This window comes from Lissotriton vulgaris, chromosome 1_1 (genome assembly GCF_964263255.1).
Source record: "Lissotriton vulgaris chromosome 1_1, aLisVul1.2, whole genome shotgun sequence".
Lineage (NCBI taxonomy): Eukaryota > Metazoa > Chordata > Amphibia > Caudata > Salamandridae > Lissotriton > Lissotriton vulgaris.
The window spans coordinates 1,210,596,818-1,210,618,077 of record NC_141685.1 but is presented as its reverse complement, the minus strand read 5'-3'; positions in this window follow the sequence as shown (position 1 = coordinate 1,210,618,077).

Genomic DNA, 21,260 nt, shown 5'->3' with positions numbered 1-21,260 from the left:
AGTATCCGTGTGAGCGGCAGGTTAAGCCGTACTGCTTTCCAGCATCTCCGCGTGTAAATGCAGAAGTCATTTAGAGTTTACAGGCGGAGACGCTGGAAAGCTGAGACGGCTGAGACGAATCAGCGAGAACCTCCACAGTACCCGGTAGCCGGGTCGGAATTAGAAGCGGCTGAGAGCACCTAGCCATTGTGGCAATAGCTTTGGAACCGCTGCCGCTGGAGCCCTGATGAAGTCGTGGGCTACTAGCCCCGACAAAACACGTGTTGGCTGGGCGTGGTGGATAAAAATAAAATCTGAATTGAAGAAAAACTTCTATCAAGACTACTTCCACATTGTTTGTCTATTGGTTGTATTGTTTGATTACCTCCAGCATTTACTCTGTAAAAGGCGACGTGTGCACAGATACCTGTTGTATCAATTATGTTCGGATCTTTGTCCTAATTGGAGGTTTAGGTTCTTCCTCCTATCTGGGGCACCCTCAAAATAGTGGTTAGAAATTATAAATAACGTCACATACGGGAGGCGCCAGTTGTGGATCGACAATCAAAAAAAAACCTGGTCCGTTATCTTCAAAATGTTATACTGTGTTTGCTATTTGCTGGTGTTACTGATGCTGGTGTTACTGAGTGTCAACTTTATGTTGAATTATTTTGACTTTATGTTAAAGAATATTGGCTACAGTATTTTTCTTTCTTTTTTCATAGATGCTACTCCAAAAAAGCTCACCCGTAAGGAGATGGCTGTCTGTGCCAGGGTCCGTAAGCTGGAGGCTATTTGTGTTGAGTATCGACGGTTTTGGGCTCGGGAGCATGAGGAGGACACTACAACAACCACCAGTACATCCTTCTCCACTGCCCCCGGGTCCACCAGCCACAAGCCTCCAGCCAAACGGAGCCGTGGCCCGACAGCCTCCCGCCGCCGCACAGCAGCAAAAACAACAGCTGTCCCCCCCAGAGCTTGGATGGCACGTGTGCGCCGCCTCCGAAAGTGAGTGGACTACCTGGAGCGGTTGTGCGAAAAACACCAGCGCCAGCTACGGGACCTCCGCAAAGAGCAGCGGGACATGCAGCAACAGCTTGCCAAACTACGCCACCGGAGGAAGTGACTGTCCCTTGCCCCTTTTTTAAAGACTGTTGGGGGGTGGGAATTGGGTTTTTGGGAAAGGGTACTTTTTGATTTTTGGACATTGGTTTGCTTAGGGAGGGGGGTGAGTTGGGGTAATTTATTTTATTTTTGTGACAACAACATCCATAATTTATATTTCTTAATAATTATATTTTTCATTCCAAAACACAGTATACGCGCTCATATTATTTTGTGTGGCGGTTGGCGGTGGTTACTGGATGTTTGGTTTTTCAAACTTACCAGCATGAATGAAACATCTTGCCTGAAATGTACCAAAATGCAAGTAACCGAGTTAGTCAATTCAGTCACCCTACTACTGTACTTTACTAGTAGTACTATCAGTCTCTGCTCTCCTCCCAACTTAGTCCTAGCACATTATTCTACTACCTCTCCAATATGCTTATCTTACCTGAGATTTGTGAATCACGGTTGGTGAATAAGGTTGGTTGTTGCCTTGAATCCTCGACGGATGCAATATAATTGTTGTGCTGGTAGCAGTAGTGGTACACACTGGCAGTATCACCATATGAAAAAAAGAGGAAATTAAACATTGAGTGGCCTGAGCGTAGCATTAGGAACAGTACAATAGATAGTATGGTACAGAACAGTGCCCTAAATTGTAGCCTAAGCAGTGCCAACGTAAGGTAAGCATTAATCATTTCATTGTTCACGTCGTGTATGAGGAGGTTGTTCTTATCAATCCACGATGGCGCACATGAACTTCTGGTTGCTTTGACCTTATCCTCCCCAGCAAGTGTGTGGAATTTATTGTTGTTGTCAGTCACACCTGAATGAAATACCACACAACATTAGTTATAATTGCCACATAAGAGCAACATTCTGGTTGAAGATCCTGATTTATCTCATTCGGTGAAACATACATGTCAGAAGTATCATCTATTTGTGAAATTGGCTGCCTAGTAGGTACAGTAACATTTGCATTTTGTAATAAATGATGTGTTCTTGGCCTTAAGCTACCCCCAGTGTACCAACCCCCAGTTGGTTGATCAACTTGTCTCAAGGCTATATCTTTGGTCAAATCCTTCCCACAATCGTCAACTTTATTTTGAGTGGTAACTACAGAAGATGATTATGTGGGTCTGCAACAGTGTCTTCCTACCCAGTTAGTTTGTATTACTAATTCTTGTGCCCCTCCCTCAAAGCAGGGCATTCCGGTTCTGTGGACTAAATTTTTCCTACCCAAACTGTAAGAATAATAAAAGAATTTTGAATATCTCTCACATTAGCCTCAAGTTTATTCAGTCTGTCCAAAATTGGTGGGAGATTTTTTGATAATACGTGATCAAAACAATGTATTAAAGTCTCTATGGGGCATATTACCAAGGGGGGCGACAGGCAATTATCGCCGATTTAGCGGCCGTTTTCGGCCGCTAAGCGGCGATAATTCTATCTCTTTATTAGCAAGCTGTCGCTAACTGATGTTAGTGACAGCTTTTAGGCGATAGCAAGCGGTTTGGGGCCCGCTTTGCATGTCAGCGATATTTATCGCTAATGACATGCAAAGTGGGTGTACCCAACCTGTTAGCGACTGAAAGCAGTCTCTAACGTCGCTATCGCCTATTAGAAAGGCAGGCGTAGCGATGGAAATATTCCCGCTGTTGCCAAAAACTAACACCTGCTCAGACCAGTTCTTAGCCATGTTATCCAATGGGAGGTGGATAACATGGCTAAGAGCATTTCATCGCTAATGCGTGAATATCGCTATATTCTCAGCGATATTCACGCATTTCGCCGCTATCGCTGGATATTTTAGCACAATGGAGAAAAACGTTGCTAATAGCATGTTTTCTCCGCTAACATATCCAGCGATTGGCAGCGATAAAAAAATCGCTGCTAAGCCTATTTAGCGATAAATATCGCTACTTGTTGGTAATATGCCCCTATGTCTTTTAATGACAAAACTTTGGAGACTGATGGCGTTGAATGAGATTTTGGCATTATTGTTAATGCAGTTAAGGTGCTATTAGTCCTCCCATGTGATGTCACCTGGGATTTTTTTTTCTCTGGTACTTGCTCCCAGCGAGGGTTCCTGGTGTTTAAATTTTCTTTTCATTTTTGCTGGTAATTCAGTCATTGGGGATGCAGAATAACGGGACGGGGACGTCACTGAAGACTTCACCAAAGAGGATAGTTCTGCTATTGTCTGTATACTGACAGGTATTCCAGAATTTATATCCCAAGGCACCAATTTGGGGGTATGATATGAGTTCAAAGCAGTAAGTGATCAATCCTCCACAGATAAACAACGTTCAACCACTAACATTTCCTTATGTCAGGCTCTGGCATCCCATGTCAGAAAGCAATCAAGGGTAGAGTTCTAGAGAGTCTTGGGTGGGTCCTTCCTATCACCCGTTTGCTTCTGTTTGGCCATTTTATAAACAGTCACAGCCTCACAATGTACAAACCTAAGCCAAGGACACAGAATTAAAATCAAACTTACTTGGCAGGGATTATAGACTCTTCATCAAATTGCAACGTGCCACCAAATATCTCAAAGCCATAGTGAAAAAAAACAAGAGGGTAGGCCCAGCCTATCCTCTTCAGGGCTCAGACAAGTGTGGTTGGGACTGTCTTTGGCCCGGTCTGTGCCCGGGTGCAGTCCAGACTCGCCTGTGTGTGTCCTGCGCTGAGGAAGCCCTGGATGCCCTTTAAGCACCTTCTGGCATGTTGAGAATGAAGTTGGTGGCGTGAGGGCCGCTTTGCGGGCTTGGGCTTGTGGAGATTTCAGTGAATGGTCTTCCCTTCTACAAGAGCCCTCAACACCCTTTAAGCGCCCCCTGGCGCATCGAGAATTATGTTTCATGATGTTGGTGCACCATGGGGTCTTATTGTACGGGTATGTTGGGTTAATAGGAGACAAGGTTGGGGAGATTAAAAAAATATATTGTAACTTTTAATATGAAGTAAATACTTTTTATGGCTATGCAAATCTTTTATTAATTGTAAAATGTATTTTATTGTATTAGATTTGTATTTAATTTTAAATTAAATGTGAAAAAATATATATTCACCTGTTTTAAAAAAAAAAAATATTACATATTTAAACTATATTTAAACTTTTAAAAACAATTTTATATTTGTATGTATGTATATGTTACAATAAACTTACTAATTTTTGGTATGGAATATAATGTCAAACATTTCTATAATTTAGTGTCCAATACATTCCCCAAATTGCTTTATATTGGAGTGGAAATAGTAAATGTCACCCCTTTAATATCCAACAACGTCCCCAAATTGGTTTAGATTGGAGAGGGAATAGTAAATGTCACCCAATTAGTGCCCAAAACACTCCCTAAGTTGATTTAAATTCCAGTAGGAATAATACATATTACCCCTTTAGTGTCCAACACCTTCCTTGAATTAGGTACATAAATGTGTTTATTATTTAAAAAAATCATAAACATTGATTGAAATATACAAAGCAAATCATATAAATAGATACAATCTTAAGGTAAAGTTGTTGATCATGGTAAAACATTCTTTCTCACATAGATGGTTGTCATTGCTATAGATTTTGCTAGTCCAACAATAAGCAGTCTTGCATAAAGTACAAAAATGGCTACACTGTCTAAAACTAGGAAGACAATGTGCAAGTTTGCAGACAAGGTTGCTGAAATTTAACCAGGGTAAAATTTGAACATCTGTTTTTGATGCACAGTTTCTAGGGCTCCAATAAGCAAATATACCCTAAAGTATAAAAGTGCAAAACATTCATATTTAAAACTGGAGGGGCCTAACAAAGTGCAAATGTGTGGAAAAGGAGCTGCTATTTAACCAGGGTAACATTTGGACAACAGTCTTTGATTCAGAGATACTGCTGCTACAATAAGTAAGAAGAAAGTGTTGATAGTTAACCAGAGTAACATTTGGACATTGTTTTTTGCAATATGCAAATCCAACCTAAAGTGTAAAAGCGCCAAACATTGATATCCAAAACTAGAAATGCTTAAACAATGTGCAAATTTACAGGACAAGAGCTGATATTTAACCAGGGTAACATTTGGACTATAGCCTTTGATATAGAGGGCCTCATAACGATCACGGTCGGAAGGCATTCTGCCCAACATGGTCTTGGAATGTTTTCAGACCGAATCGGATTCGCTAAGTCTGACTGACCGATTATGATGTTTCTGAACACCATTCGGTCAGACTCCTATTGACTTAAATGGGAACATGTGTTCCGACCGACTACACAGGCTCCCATTGAAGAAAGGGTTGGATGGGGAAAATTATGCTCCCTGTGGTGGCATATCATTGTCACTTACGTGTTGTATTGTCTTCCCCCTCCCTATTGCTCCACCTCCAGCGTTGGTCTGCGTGGAGGAGTGTTAGCAGCCCAATGATGAAAAATGACACAGTTTGCTGTGTGTGAGGGCAGTTTTAAGTCCCTTGTGTGTTTCCCCCCACTTGTGATCGAGGTTTTTTCTCAACCTTAAGAACTGGCCATACAGGAGGTTGTCTCGTAGGTTCCTAACGTGATGTGAGTTATATTTGAGGAGTGTGTTCCACTCTGTTCATTTTCTAAATAAGGTGGTATGAATGCTGAAGTTCTATATTTTGAGGGTTACGTCTAGAAAATAGATGGTCTCTCTACTATAATTCATAGAAAACTTGAAATCAGGAGATCTACTATTCAACCAACTCCAAAAGTCAATGAGGCTCAATTAGTCATGTGTCCAAATCATTAGCACATCATCAATTTAACATGTCCACATTGTTATATTGTTTAGAAATGGATTATTGTGGTCATAGATGTGTTTATACACGTATTTGTCCATGTACACGTTTGCCCGGCCGGGAGCGAAGCCAGCCCCCGTATCGACTCCTTTACATTTTTGTTGATTTACTTGATGAGTGAAGCACCCGAATCACCCCCATAGGGGTATCTCCATGCTACGGAGGTGCTGCAGTAAGGGTAAGGAGAAGTTTTTTAAAAAGTACAGATTTAAGGAGCTTTCAGAATTGTTAATAGTCATGGCATTTCCGGAGGTGGCTGGGGAGTTGGTTCTAATAGGAGGGATCTAGGCAATAGAATGCGTTCCCACCTATACAGGATTTCTTAACACAAGGCACCAGAAGTAGCGACTTAGAGTCTGAACGGAGTGCTCTAGATGGCTTATAATATTGGTGAGTCTGTCTGCTAAGTAGCTAGGGCCATTGCCATTTAGTGCCTTGTACACAATGCAGCAGATCTTAAATCTGACCCTTTTACAGACTGGCAGCCAGTGTTGTCCTTGTAGTAACGGAAGAGAGGCGGTCCTGGCAGGAGAGCTGGAGACAAGGTGGGACGCAGTGTTTTGAACCACCTGAAGTCTATTGAGGGAAGACTTGTTATCTGAAATCAAGAGGGCATTACAGGAGCCTTGGTGGCTTATTACTAATGATTGGAGGAGTATCTATGGGCACCCATCTTAGTGAGGGTCTTTAATGCTGCTGCCGAGGGCGACCCCCCACCTTCTTGGGGTCAGTCAGTCATTATTCCCATATTCAAGAAAGGCAGCAAATCAGAGGCACGTAACTATCGCCCTATCTCCCTACTGGATGCCTCAGTAAAGGTGATGAGTCGTATTATGCTACAGAGGCTGGAAACCTGGCCAAACGATAATAATATTCTAACCAAGGTCCAATATGGATTTCGTAAGGGTATGGGGACACTAGAACAGTGTGTAAATTTAGACCTTCTAATTAACAAATACACTGTAGCCAAAAATGAGAATCTGTTTCTATGCTTTGCGGACCTGAGCAGCGCATTCGATCTGGTTGACCATCGTATTCTCTGGCAGGTCCTGCTAGAGGCAGGGGCTCCAAACGAGATTGTACATTTCTTAGCTAGGCTGTATGAGAGATTGTCTTGTAAGGTGCGCTTTGGTCCCCTAGGCGAATGTACCCCCTTCTTTAAAGTTTCAAGGGGCATCCACCAGGGCTGTGTTCTGGCTCCCCTTTTATTTTCCCTTTTTATTAATCAAATTGATTCTATACTGTGCCAATCCCAAGCTGATGCCCCCCTGATCGAAGGCAAACCGGTACCAATTTTATTGTATGCGGACGACGCTGTGTTATTATCCCGCACACAAATTGGTCTACAGCGCCTTATTGATAGATTTATGTCATTTATCGAAAATAGAAAATTATTGGTTAACAAGTCTAAAACCTTTGCCATGTCCTGTGGGACGAAAGCCAAGAAAACACATTCCAGCTTTTTTATTGACAAGGATAAACTGACACCAGTTAAAACTTTCTGTTATTTGGGAATTACCTTTTCCAACAATGGGTTATGGAAATCTGAGTTTGAAAATATTAGCCAAAAAACCATGAGGAACACCAACAGCATTTTTAGATTCTCATCTAAACTTGGGGTGATGAGTATTAAAGATATGATGAATATCTATAATGTAAAGTGTGTGTCCTCTGCATTGTATGGGGCGGGGGTTTGGGGTCATTGTGCTGGTCTAAATATGCAGAGAGACGAAAATAAGTTTCTTAGAAAATTGTTATGTGTACCCCCTTCCGCCTCGGTGGAATTGATCCATGAAGAAGTAGGAATAGAATTTATTTCTGATCTTGCTGCGCTGCGCCCCCTGTTGCTCTGGCGCTCAATTTGGGCTAAGCCGGAAACTCGCTTTACCCAGGAGATAATCCTTGATTGCCTCAGGCTGGATCACTCTTCCCGTATTCTTTGGCTTAAGTATATTCACCATTGGTTTTATCTCCTTTTTACGATTGATGTTTTTCTTGACCCCCAAACTGCTGTTACAATCCCAAAGAAAGACATCAAGCAAAGGTTTTTAAGCCATAAGAAAGAATGCCGAGCAAAGATGTCTGAAAAGCTGCATTCCGTGACGACCTACCGGGACTACAATTTTCCTACTGGTTTCCAATTTTACCTATCTGGCGTCACTAGAAATTCCCATCGGTTTGTCCTAACTCGCTTACGCTTGGGAATTGTTCACCACCTTGTTGCGTTTCCCAATATGAAATCTCGATCTGACATAGTTTGCCCTTGTGACAATGCTTCCCGTCAGAGCTGTAGTCATTTTTTATTATTCTGTAAATTTTACCATTTTCTTAGAGTTAGATATTTAAAACCCTTTTTTCTGAAATACAATGTTCGTTCTACGAGGAATGCTTTACAGCTCCTTAGTTCTCTAGAAGACCTGGATATTTGCTTCTTCGTAGCAACATATATATTAAAATGTACAGCTGCCAGGAAAGCCATAATTGTCTGATGCTTGGACATTGTGTAGTCCCTATTATGGCCTCCTGTCTGTATATATTTCTTGCACATTGTACAGCTGCCAGGAAAACCGTTGTCTTATGATATCTGTTTTTTTACATCTCCCTCCTGTCTGTATATTGGTTTATTTATTTATCCATGTGTTACATATCCTATGTATAACGAATGTAGTATGTATTATAAATGAATTTAGCTCCACAGGGCAACAGTTGGTACAGTATTTGTTTAATATTGGTTATGTCTAGCCCCTAAAATCTATCTTATCATGTTATAATGTTTTTTTTTAACTGATTGAGTTCTTTTTAAATTTACCATGTTGAATTCTGTATGTGCTTTTGCTTATATGGTTTGTTTACAAATCGAATAAAGCTTTTGAAACTGAAACTGAACTGATTGGAGGAGTAATTTACGTACATTCAGAGGGAGAACAGGGAAAATCCTCCATAAAAGGCTTAGCATATAGAAACATGAGACTACGGTGGTAGTGACTTGTTCCTTCATCATAAGGTTTTGGCCCAGATGTATGCCTACGTTTTTTACCACTGCTTTAGGGACCAGGGTGACACCCAGTTCAGTGGGCCAGCAGATGCTCTTCTGCCAGAGCAGAAGAGCATCTTCAAATAGCATAATCTCAGTTTTAACTGCAGGAAGCTGTTCCTCATCCAAGCAGCAATGGCTGTCATGCCTTCTGAGAAGGTCATCCGGGTATTGGGAGAGTTTTTATCAAAATACATTAAAAGCTGGGTGTCATCAGCATATGAGATTGGAGTGAAGCCCAGTTCACTGAGAAAGTCAGCGAAAGGAGCCACATAAATGTTGAACAGTGTGAGACTAAGACAAGATTCCTGTGGTACCCCTTTGGTCAGCTCCAAAGTTTGAGTTCGGAAGGTGCAGAGGTTGATAGTTTGGGTACGGTAAATTAGAAAACATGATAAACACTGAAAGGCTAGGCCGTGGATTCCAATATCTCTCAGTCTGTTAAGAAGGATGGAATGGGATATCGTATCAAACACCGTTGGCAAATCCAGCAGCACTAATAATGCTGCTTGTCTGTTATCAAGGGAGTGTCTTAAGTTGTCAGTAACGGCAATCAATGCTGACTACGTACTAAACTTAAAATGAAACCCAGACTGAAATGAGTACAGGCATCCTGTTGCTTCAATGTACTCCGACAGATGTTTATTGATGTGTTTTTCCAAGAGTTTACATAGAAAAGGTAACAAATAAATTGGGTGGTAGTTGGACAGATGTTCCTGCGAGGCATTAGGTTTCTACCGGATGGGTATTATTTGGGCGGCCTTCCATTCGGGTGGTCAATGGCCCTTGCTCATGGAAAGATTGAGAATTGAGCAGAGAGCAGGTGACAACTGTTTATGATGTAATGAAGATACTTTAGCAGGTAGAATATGCTGAGTAGTGCCCGATTTTACAGTATTCAGTAGAGTCTCCACATTATCTGTTGTGAGAGGGGGGAAGCTTTTCAGTGAATGAGCATTGGGTAGGAATAAGATACAGCGGACTGAAGTGTCATTTAAAGGGTTCCTATCTTTTATCGTAAATAATCTAAATTTTCTGTACAAAGTAATTGGCAATCTTATCACAGAGTTCTTGTGATGGAGTCACTTCATTGTGACAGGCCTCGGAATTCGTAAAGGAGTTAAGGATGTGATATAGTTCTTTAGAGGATTTCCTTGCCTGGTTAAGTAGTGACTCAATATGGGCTCTACACGCATTCTTTAAGTTCTCATGATTTTGGGCTAGAGAGATCTTGTAACTTTCTTTATCGTTTGCATAATGGGAGAGATGACATCGTCTTTTCAGCTTTTTGCAGAGGGTTTTTCCGTCCGTATAGCTAGCGAGAACCATGCTGCATGTGTGCATCCGGTCAAATTGGGGTATAATTTTAATGGGGCCAACTGATACAAAGTTATTTCTACTATGGTGTTATAGCTGGCCAAACAATCATCAATGTTTTCTAATGCCAGATTGACATTTGCCGGAAATGTGTCCGCGTAGCGATCTGGCGTGATTTTATGCCATAGTCTTCGGAGACCACAGGAAGCTTTGGCATAAGTGGGAGTGGCAATAGGTCCTTTTATTTGAAAACCAAGTACAGAGTGATCAGACCATGTGTGCAGGCAAGGAGCCTCGCAGCAGATGTTAGAAGAGTTGGTCAAGATAAGATCTAAAGTGTGTCCCGCAAGATGTGTGGGACCTGCATTGATGTTTTCTAGTCCCAAGGCAGCTTGGTCCGCCAAAAGCATTGAGGTATCCACTTTAGAGATGATCAAAGTCCCCTAACAGGAAAAAGGGTTTACTGGAGATAATATGGGGGGCAATTAGTTCCATGAGTTGGAGTTGCAACAAGAACTCCTGGAGAGGGCCTGGAGGCCGGTATACAAGTGCACCTTTCCAACAATAATGGAAAGTCAATTCTGGAAACAAGGATTTCTATTTTATTTCCAATATATTGTTCAAGTATAGATACCTTAATAGTGTCTTTATGAACAATGGCTATACCACCACCAACCTTAGACTGCCTATCAAACCTTTGGATACAGTAGCCATCTGGGATTGCCACTGTGATAGCCGGGATGGAACTGGGTTTGAGCCAAGTTTCCGTCTGAAAACCATTATCGGTGTGCCCTGAAGAAAGCAAGTCCCAGATTTCAATGGCATGCTTGGGCAATGATCTGACATTAGCCAGGAAGCAATTCGAGCCCAGGTTAGAATTACTGATGGTGGGACTTGGTGGGAGAGGGAGACTATTTGAGTCCAGATGTGGGTGGCTCTCTCCGAGAGCAGATAGCAGAGAACCTAAGTGTTCCTGCCTCAATTCCACGCTGTGGAATTGGCAGTTCCGACATGCAAAAGGTCCCACCATCTCTGGGAGGGCCTTGGATGTACATTTGAAAAGTGTACCCATCTTAATTCTAAAACCTCCATGTTCGTATAGGAGTGTTTCTGTCTGTGACTAACCTCAGATTTGAAAGGAGATGGGGTCTAGGTGGTTTGCGATGGCTGGGCGCAGACGGGTTTTCCCTTGATGCTCTTTTGGTGTGCCAGTAGTGCATCCACTGCGTGTCGGGCAGGCATGGGTTTAAATTAAGTATGGGCCAAAAATTTGTTCCACTAGCGGAATGTGCGGATTTTCTGCATTTTCGCGATCCGCAAATCTTGCAAAAATCGCTGCAAAATCCGCAAATCCGCAAGCGGGACGAATTTTGTTCAGGAAGCACTTACAGGGTAACAACAGGTGCCCAAGTTGAAGCTAATTTCTTTGTAACCATTGACAAAATGGTTTCAAAGAAATTAACTTCAACTTGGGCACCTGCTGTAACCTTGTAAGTGCTTCCAGAGCGGTGCCTCGTTGCCTACTTGCAACTATTCTCTGACCCTGCTCTGACCCTCGAAGCAGGGTCAGAGAATAGTTACAAGTCGACAACGAGGCTCCTGTCACAAAAATTAAACGTGAACAGGAAGCACTTACAGATATAGATAAAGCAGGTGCCCGAGTTGAAGGTCAAATTCAGTATCTCCTTAAACAGCCCTAAAAAATCGTGCGCTTTGTCGAGGCTGGGCAGGTGTGCTTTCTCCCCATATCTACAGTCGAAAATTAGTTATGATGCTTGATGGAGGCCTTTGCATCCTGGACTTTCATGGGCGCAATCCCCATGCAGTTCCTGTGACCAGGAGCTTCTTTCTCCCAATCTGCCGCTCTGATCGGTGCCTGAACTTTTATACACACAAGAGGCATGTGAACTCGCAAAGAAGCCCCCCCTGTTTGCCCCCCCCCGCACATTAGCGGCGTGCACCTTCTTCCCGCCCTTTACCCACTAAGATGGACAGCTCACTCGAGAGTAACATGAAAAATGGGACCCTCTCTATGTTTAGATTAATGACCAGGGGAAAGAGAGAAAAACAGCAATATGAACATACAAAAGTCCCCCCTCGGCCAGTTCCTACTTACATAGCTAGTTTCATCAAGCAAGTTTATTTACCTTCTTAATAGCATAGGTAAGGCAACAACAAGAATTTCATTTTATATATTTTGTTTATTTTCTTTTTTTGATAAAGTGTATCAAAAGATATATATATTTTTACTTTTTTGAATCATTTTTTGTATATACATCAAGTTCATAAATATCATTTTAAATTCAATTCATTTACAATTATAATGCAAAGTGCCTTGATCTTCACAGTGTTATTAGAATTCAATCCTTAATGTAAAGCAAAAACAATACAACCCTGCCATCCACACATCAACCAACAATCACACTGACACATTCATACATTTTCCACATTTATTCCAATCCCAACAAAAAGGCTGATTCTAAGGTTCGAGTGACACAGATGTTATTTGTGTCTTGTCCACGCCAGGTCTACGCGCGTTTCGGTGGGTTGAGACCACCTTCCTCAGGACCAGACAAGAAAGAGTATTTACCCTCTCTTCCTTAAGTGTGTGCAGGGTACCTGAAATTACAAACAAAATATAATATACCCATGCCTTGAACTAGACAAGAAGGACATATGATTTAATCAACAACACTTAATACAATCATTACATTTTTACATAAGCTGTGAAACACCACATTACATCTGGGGTGGCTGAGTATGAAAAGATATTATATTATCCGGGTTTGTATGGCTCCTAATGAGTTTGAAAAGTGGTGAACCAAGTACTTAGACTTAGTTGTTTGCAGTCAGGTACACCAATCACCATGGGGCATGGCATTAATACTGTTAGGGTGACTAGGGGCATATCACACAATACAGAGGTTATTTGCAGATAGAATCTCACATTAAGTTAAGATGGTAGCCTGAACTATCTGGGTTCTTATATAAATAAGTTTAAGCTTATTTTCAGAGTCAATTCAGTGAGAAGACCTAAAAGGGAGAAGGAGATTACAAGGGTTGGAGCCTCTATTCACAACTTTATTTAACTAATGGGCGCAGGTAATAACATAGAAAGCATTCTTACCCCCGAGTTATATCATGAGTACCTCACTCAGGGAAAGTTCCTTATCTTGAGTTGTAGAGGGGAGGCAAGCATTTCGTTGTTTAGCTTTCTTGGAGAGACGTCCTAAACAGGGTAAATTCAGACTGAGTCATATTGACCTGTATATCTGTTGTATGTATATATTTTGCCTGAAATTACATTTGTAAACTGACCTGATATTTAAAATGGGAAGATGTACTTCTCAGTCCTTTTTTAATGTAAATGATGCCTTTTTCAAACTGATTTAGTTCCTTTCTTCCTTAGTAGCTGCAATCTATAAATAAAACTATGTATTAATAAACAGTCATCTCAAGTTCTACCTAGCTAATTATTATACGATCCCCTATCTACATTCCCTTTCCTATACGTCCTCTATCTCCAGTTGTGGCCATATTTACTGACATGTATGTAAGAAAGTCGCATGCCAGCCAACAGTAAAGATACGGATTTATTGTAATAAATCCCCAGCTGGTGAACACACTTTGCCAAGTGTACCGTATACAGTATTTATTAAATGTCCCGGACTCAGTGCCAGCCTGATGTAATCACAGACAAATGTCCTGCCCCGTGAAAGCCAACTACAAGTCAAACATAATATTATCGGCAGTATTCTCACTCTGCAGTGCCACACTATCACTAAACTGTTGTTTAAAATTATTTTAACTACTGGCTACCGGTGCCGAGCCCTAGGAGATACAATTACTTAACAGGGGCAGCACTCGCCACCTACGATGTGCGCTGCCAGCTCAACGTACCTTGCTGTGATATTATTTCTAATCCGTTCGGTCGTCTTGCCTCATGCCGCTCGTACAAAATGATGTAGACCAGGGTTCCTCAAACCCATGCATTAAATAGTCACAAGTACGCGCGATTTGTGAGTCTGGCGTTCTGTGAACCGGAAGTGATTAGAGTAAACAGCTCCTTTGCATTTTCGATCCCGAAGTGCGGTCGCCATCTTTTAGCGGTATTATCTTGGTACTCCCACATAGCGAGTGTGTTATTGCTGACAGAAATGAAGATATTATTAAAAGTGAAGTATAAAAAGTGTCAGAACACGTTGTACATTTTATTATAACGTATGAATTAGCTTGTGTCCGAATTTAAAGTCTGACACGTATATATCTTCATACTGGACCACAGACTACCACACTACTAATGTATTTGTAGACGCCATTTGTAAGTGGAGTCCAATTCTGTTCATGCCTGAAGAATCAATAATTAAGGGACAAAATCAGGGGAAACTGGATTCTTTTTAAGCAGCGTATATCATCCAATACTTAATGTTGTCTACTTAAGGTTACCCAATTTATAAGTGTTTCGTGACAAACCACGCTATATTCTCATTGAGTCCTCGACGTACACTATCAAATTGGAAGATCCAGAAACTCTCCCGTTTTCTGCGGGTATATTCCATAGGCTGACCTGTTTTGTGTTGTACCTTTTCTAAGATACACCACCGCAATTCTGTCTCATTATGATTCAGGTCTATGCAGTGTTGCACTAAGGGTGCCGACATTTTCTTCAATCTCACTGCTGACTTATGCTCGCTGAATCTAATGCGGAATTCTCTCCCTGTCTCACCAATATAGGCAAGATCACATGGGCACAGGATAGCGTAAATGACATTGCTACTCCTGCAATTTGTCAGTGATCTTAGAGTTACGTTATAGTTGTTATAATTTATGGAATCAGTTGTAATTGCGGCATCACAAGCATGGCACGATCCGCATCTGTGGTTACCCAATATTGGATTTTGCCCTGTTATGGATGTCTGTGTATTGCCCATTCTCTGTTTGTTCCTAGTATGGACTAAGTGGTCCTTTAAGTTTTTATTTCTTCTGTAAGCCACTAGTGGTTTCGAGGTAAAAGTCTCACTCTCTTCTGTTTCCAATATACCCCAGTTTCTGTTAATTATATTCTTGATCTTATAGTTTAGCGATGAGTGATTAATAACACAAGTTAATCTCTCTGTGGGTTTCCGTTTGGTGCCACTCAGTAGAGAGTCACGGTCGTAGTACTTCGCTCTTTTGAAAGCTTGCCTAACCTAGTCACCCTAACAGTATTAATGCCATGCCCCATGGTGATTGGTGTACCTGACTGCAAACAACTAAGTCTAAGTACTTGGTTCACCACTTTTCAAACTCATTAGGAGCCATACAAACCCGGATAATATAATATCTTTTCATACTCAGCCACCCCAGATGTAATGTGGTGTTTCACAGCTTATGTAAAAATGTAATGATTGTATTAAGTGTTGGTGATTAAATCATATGTCCTTCGTGTCTAGTTCAAGGCATGGGTATATTATATTTTGTTTGTAATTTCAGGTACCCTGCACACACTTAAGGAAGAGAGAGTAAATACTCTTTCTTGTCTGGTCCTGAGGAAGGTGGTCTCAACCCACCGAAACGCGCGTAGACCTGGCGTGGACAAGACACAAATAACATCTGTGTCACTCGAACCTTAGAATCAGCCTTTTTGCAGCTCACTCGAGAGACCTCGGCGCCCTTCGGCACGATGGCAAAGTTAATGAGCCCAAAACAAATGTGCGTTTTGTCGAGGCTGGGCAGGTGTGCTTTCTCCCCATATCTACCTTCGAAAATTAGCTACGATGCTTGATGGAGACCTTTGCATCCTTGACTTTCATGAGTGCAATCCCGTGCAGTTCCTGTAACCAGTAGCTTCTTTCACCTCATCTGCTGCTCTGATCTGTGCCTGACCTTTTATACACACAAGAGGCATGTGAACTAGCGGTGTGCACCGTCTTCCCGCCCTTTACCCACTATGATGGACAGCTCACTTGAGGGACCCCGGCGCCCTTCGGTGCGATGGCAAAGTTACACACACATGGTCACTGGAGGCAACTCTTCTGGCCCTATGCAGCTGTAGCGCAGGAAAAGCACTATACATTTACCCAACGAGGTAGCACTTACTGATTAGCCAGTAGAAAGTACTCCAGTTAAGTATGGTGCAAATCGCAAAAAAATCCGCGATTTCACGGGCAAATTTATGAATTCGCTGATTGTTTTGCAATTTCATGTGAATTCGCGGACTGCTGATTCGCAAAATTCTCCCATACTTAGTGTTTAGATGGTGCCATGATTCTTCTAGTTCAGGACACTTCGGTGTAGAGAAAACAGTGGAACCCATCAACAGGCAGTGCTGCTGGCCCTCTCTTAGAGTGGATGTCAAGGCGTGGGTGTCTTCATGTGCGGTTTGTGCAACAGAGAAATCCGATCACTGTCGCCCGCAGGGTTTGCTACAACCTCTCCCTACCCCTACCTACCCTTGGGAGAACATTTCATTGGACTTTATTGTTTGGCTACCAGTGGATCAGGGATGTACAGCTATTCTAGTGGCAGTTGACTATCTAACAAAGATGGGACACTTCATAGCCTGCAAACAGGTACCTACTGCTGGCCAACTAGCCAGGATGTTAATGTTGCATGTGGTGCTTCTGCAAGGGTTGCCAAGGGTTATCATGTCAGACAGGGGTTTGCAATTCACTGATCAGGTCTAGAAAGCTTGGTGTTCTTCTTTACATGTTACTACAGCCTTGTCTACCTTTTTTCACCCTCATACGGATGGACAGACGTAACGTCTCAACCAAGTATTGAAGCAGTACCTGAGGTGTTATGTTGATCACAGCAAGGAGGAATGGGTGGATTATCTGTGGCTTGCGGATATCGCATATAACAATGCTACTCATGGCTCTACCAGAGTGTCCCCATTTTAATGTAACTACGGCCGTCATCCGCAATTTCTTCCCTTCCTCCATCTCGTCAAAGAATCAAACATACCAGAGGCAGCCATGAGAGTTTCACACATCAAGGAAACGCTTATGAAGGCCCAAGAAAACCTGAGGGCAGCCAAGAAAGCATAAAAATCTATGGCTGATAAGCACAGACATCCTGAACCTTTGCATCAGAAAGTGGATTATGTATGGTTATCTACCAGGAATATACGCTTTCGGAAACACATCGTGTTTAAACCTCGTTACATTGGGCCATACGTAATTGAGAAATGCATCAGTCCAGTGGCTGCAAGACTAAAACTACCTTTGCATTTGCGTATCCATCCTGTGTTTCATGTATCTTTATTGAAGCCTTCGTTAGCCCCGGTGAGGAGACTTCCTCCACATCTCTTGGTCAATGAGGAGATAGAATATGAAGTGCATGGTGTAAGGGAGTCGTTATGGTACTTAGTGGCTTGGAAAGAGTATGACCTGGAGGAGAACTCATGGGAGCCTGCCACAGGTGTACATGCGCCTAAGCTGGTGTCCTTGTTCCACAAGAAGTATCCTACAAAACCTGGTCCCTCGTTGCGCTCTCATTAGGGAGGGGATGTACTGTTACATGTGCCAGAATCGAGCGCAACTTTACGACCACCAGCTTGGGAAAATCACTTTGGTATACGTTGTCACTCTGAGACGAACTACATTTCCCTACATGGCTTGCGCGTCACGCACAACGCAGCAAGAACTGCCCATTTTGGACATCAGGGTACCCGGAACACTGTTGGAAATTCTTCCACCGAGGTTCATCGTTCCCGAGACCTGTCTCCAGTAAGGTAAGTGTGCCTTTGGCATCAAACCCTGCATATCCAGACCTGATTACCACTTGTTTACTCCTCCGTTGTTGAGCACACTATCAGCCGGCTCATGCGGAGGAGAAAATCGCTTGTTTGAATCCCGAGCGGCATTGTAGGCCGTTAGATTCCCGTAGGTCCTCTGTTGGTGAGCATGCAGGCTTGCAGCTCGTGCGGAGGACAGTTTTAAGGCTAACAACCCTCGAGCTGCAAATTCGGCCATTGCCTCCCCCCAGGAAGTCCTCCGTTGGTCAGCTATAGGATAAGCTTGTGCAGAGGACGTTTTTTTGAGGTGTGTTCTTCACTAAAGCGGCAAATTCCGTCAGTTACGTTCCGGAAGGTCCTCCGTTGGTGAGCGTGCAGGATTGCAGCTCATGCGGAGGATGGTAGTAACTTGCCTGTTGGTAATTACAGTTGAGTCCCGATCTTGTCCTTTGTTGGTGAGCTATTGGTATCAGCTCGTGGGGAGGACGGTTCATAGCCCCATATTTCATTTTGCCCGGTATTGTCGGCCGGGGAGGCTCCCATTTTGTCCTCCGTTGGAGAGCTATTGGTATCAGCTTGTGCGGAGGATGGTTCATAGCCTTGTATTTCATTTCGCCCGGTATTGTTGGCCGGGGAGGCTCCTAGGAGTACCTCTACTTCTTGCAGCTCTTTCCCTTCCGTTCTTGTTTTACTGTATTCCACGTCATATCTTGGGCTATTCAGATTCCAGTGCTAACAGGGGCCCGTAGGTGATACCTATTCTCTGATGCGTACTGGATCTCAAGAAGGGTAGGTCCACGACAACTTGATTATCGTTGCTTATATAGTTGCCTTGCATGGTTAATAAAGAGTATCGTCTCTTTGCACTTGTGCCCGGCTGCAGATAGAACAACCCACAATACCACCACTCAGAAGGCACGTTATAAGGGAAAGAATCCTCTTAATTCAGTAAAGTTCTTTTTATTTACAGGTATAGAAGTATTCTGCAGTTATCAGACTGTGTGGTACCGTAAAACTCATAGAACAAGGCTATATGATTTCGTGTCATTTCAGATCTCCCTCCCTGATGTTCCCTTCCTTACCTTCCCACGCTTGATCCTTCCACTGACCTATAGCATAATGGCTATCTAGGCTTGGTTAGATCAAGAGGTGGACCCATCTGAGCATCAACCCGATCCTGAGGACCGTCTTGTAACATCCCCAAAGTGCTGCACTACTGGATATGTGGTTTCTCTGTTTTTAATGGCTCTGATGTGCTGGAGAATCCTTTTGTGCCCCTGTACAATAGTGCTACCTACATATCGTAGGGCACATGGACACTCCAGCACATAGACCACATGGTCAGATTTACATGTTAAGGCTTTCCCTATTGGCTTTTCTCGGTCACTAAATGGTGTGTCATAAGAAGTCTTGTTAATTTCAAATTGACATGCCTTGCATATTTTGCAACAATGGAATTCTTTTCTTTGAGACAACCATGTGCCTTTGGTTTGAGTAAAAGGGTATTTATGAAGTAGGACGTACTTCATTGACATTGCTGTTGTGTATGTGATGGCAACTCTTTTAGGAAGTAAATGAACGATAGTGGGGTCATCTAAGATAAGAGGCTGTTTTCTTTTGATAATCTGTTTGATGGCCTTGTCCTGTTTACTATATCCCAGAATAAACCCAAGGATATAGGGATTGTTTATGTGGCTTCTTTCAATCTCAATAGTTTTGTTATTGCGACTCCTTTGTAACTGCATTGCTTTTCTTGATGTCATTATTAATGCATTTACTTGAATAGCCTCTAGCTAAAATTAAAAATCTGTTGGTGCAAGCTTTTTGGGCTATTACCAGGTCCTCCGCACAGCTACAGATTTCTTTAGATGCACCTTCTCCCCTTAGGGGATGCTCGGTATAAGGTGCTGTGGATGAAAACTTCCTGCATGTAGTACAGAGAAGCAGGCAGTCGGCTTCCTCTGCAGTCTTGTTTCAAGACGACCATTTTTTATCTGGATTTCAACATCTAGAAAATGTACTTACATTGCACTAATGGAGGCTGTTAAGTGTGGATTCAGACTGTTATTGTTTAACTCACTAATAAATTGCTCTGCTTCACTTATGGTACCTTGCCATATTAAAAAAAACATTGTCTATACAGCATTTTATCTTGTTAGTGGCAGTGGTGGTATGTTCTTTCAAAAGTACCAGCTCCTACCACCACCCCATGTGTAGGCAGGCATAGCGGAGGGAGGAGCTGGCCCCCATAGCTACACCCCTTGTTGTTGATATAAAACATTCTGGAAAAAAAAGCTATTATTATTTAGACAAAACTCTACCATCTTTAAAAGCATCCTATTGTGCTGTGAAAATTCTGGAGTTCTTTTGCCTGAATAATGTTGGAGCGCCTATAGTCCGTCTGTTGGACCCGGCCCTTTTGGCAGGTTCACCCCGAAACTTTTTTGCTTTTGCCTAGCCTGTTTCTGTAACCTGGGGTTGGTGATTTTAGGTCTCTGAGCACTTTTTCACTGTGGTCCAGTGTAAAGTGCGTGCGCTCTCTGTGTGCGTGGTGAGAGTGAGCTGCCCTCCCATGGGAATGCATGGGGAATATGTGTGACCATGGTAGTTCCTGATGTGTGGGGAGTGCAGGGTCGAGTTTGGTATGTGCGATTGAATGCTGCGCAATGATGTATGTGGCATGATTGTGTCTAGTGTGGAAGTGCCACTTCTAGAAGTTGGCATGTTTGTGTAATTTGTGTCTGGTGTGTGATTGGTGGAGCTGGCTGGTGAGCCTGGCTCCAGGAGTCAGGATGGGTCTGCCCCGGTGGTGAATGGAGAGATTAGCATGCTGATGTGAGGGAGGGGTACACCTGGGACCTGAATAGGGCTGGGTTTTCCCTCCACAATGCTGGCTCCACCTCCTGTGGTGCGTCTGATGTCCCTAGCTTGGCCAGTGAAAGGGAGTTCCCCATAACCAGTTGTAGCTGGTTCTCCCTTGCCTGCACCTTTTACAACAAAGGATTTTGCTGTATAAATGAGGGGCTGTGACACCATGTCAGTGTTCTTATTTCTGACTGGAATCAACCAGTGGCGTGTTGCTGCTGGGGCCCATGGGAAGGCTTGCCTCTCTGGGTCCTGCCCAGCCCCTGGACTGCTGATGGACATGGATGCCTGGAGGATCTGTTTGCATGGGGTCTCCTTTGCTTCACTTTGCCCCCAGGACCCTTTTCGGTGAATCCTGAGTTACTGGGACCCTTCTTGATGCAGGGGTCATCTCTGGGGACTTGTGGGGCTGTCCGTGCCCCCAGCGCGATGTGAGCGCTT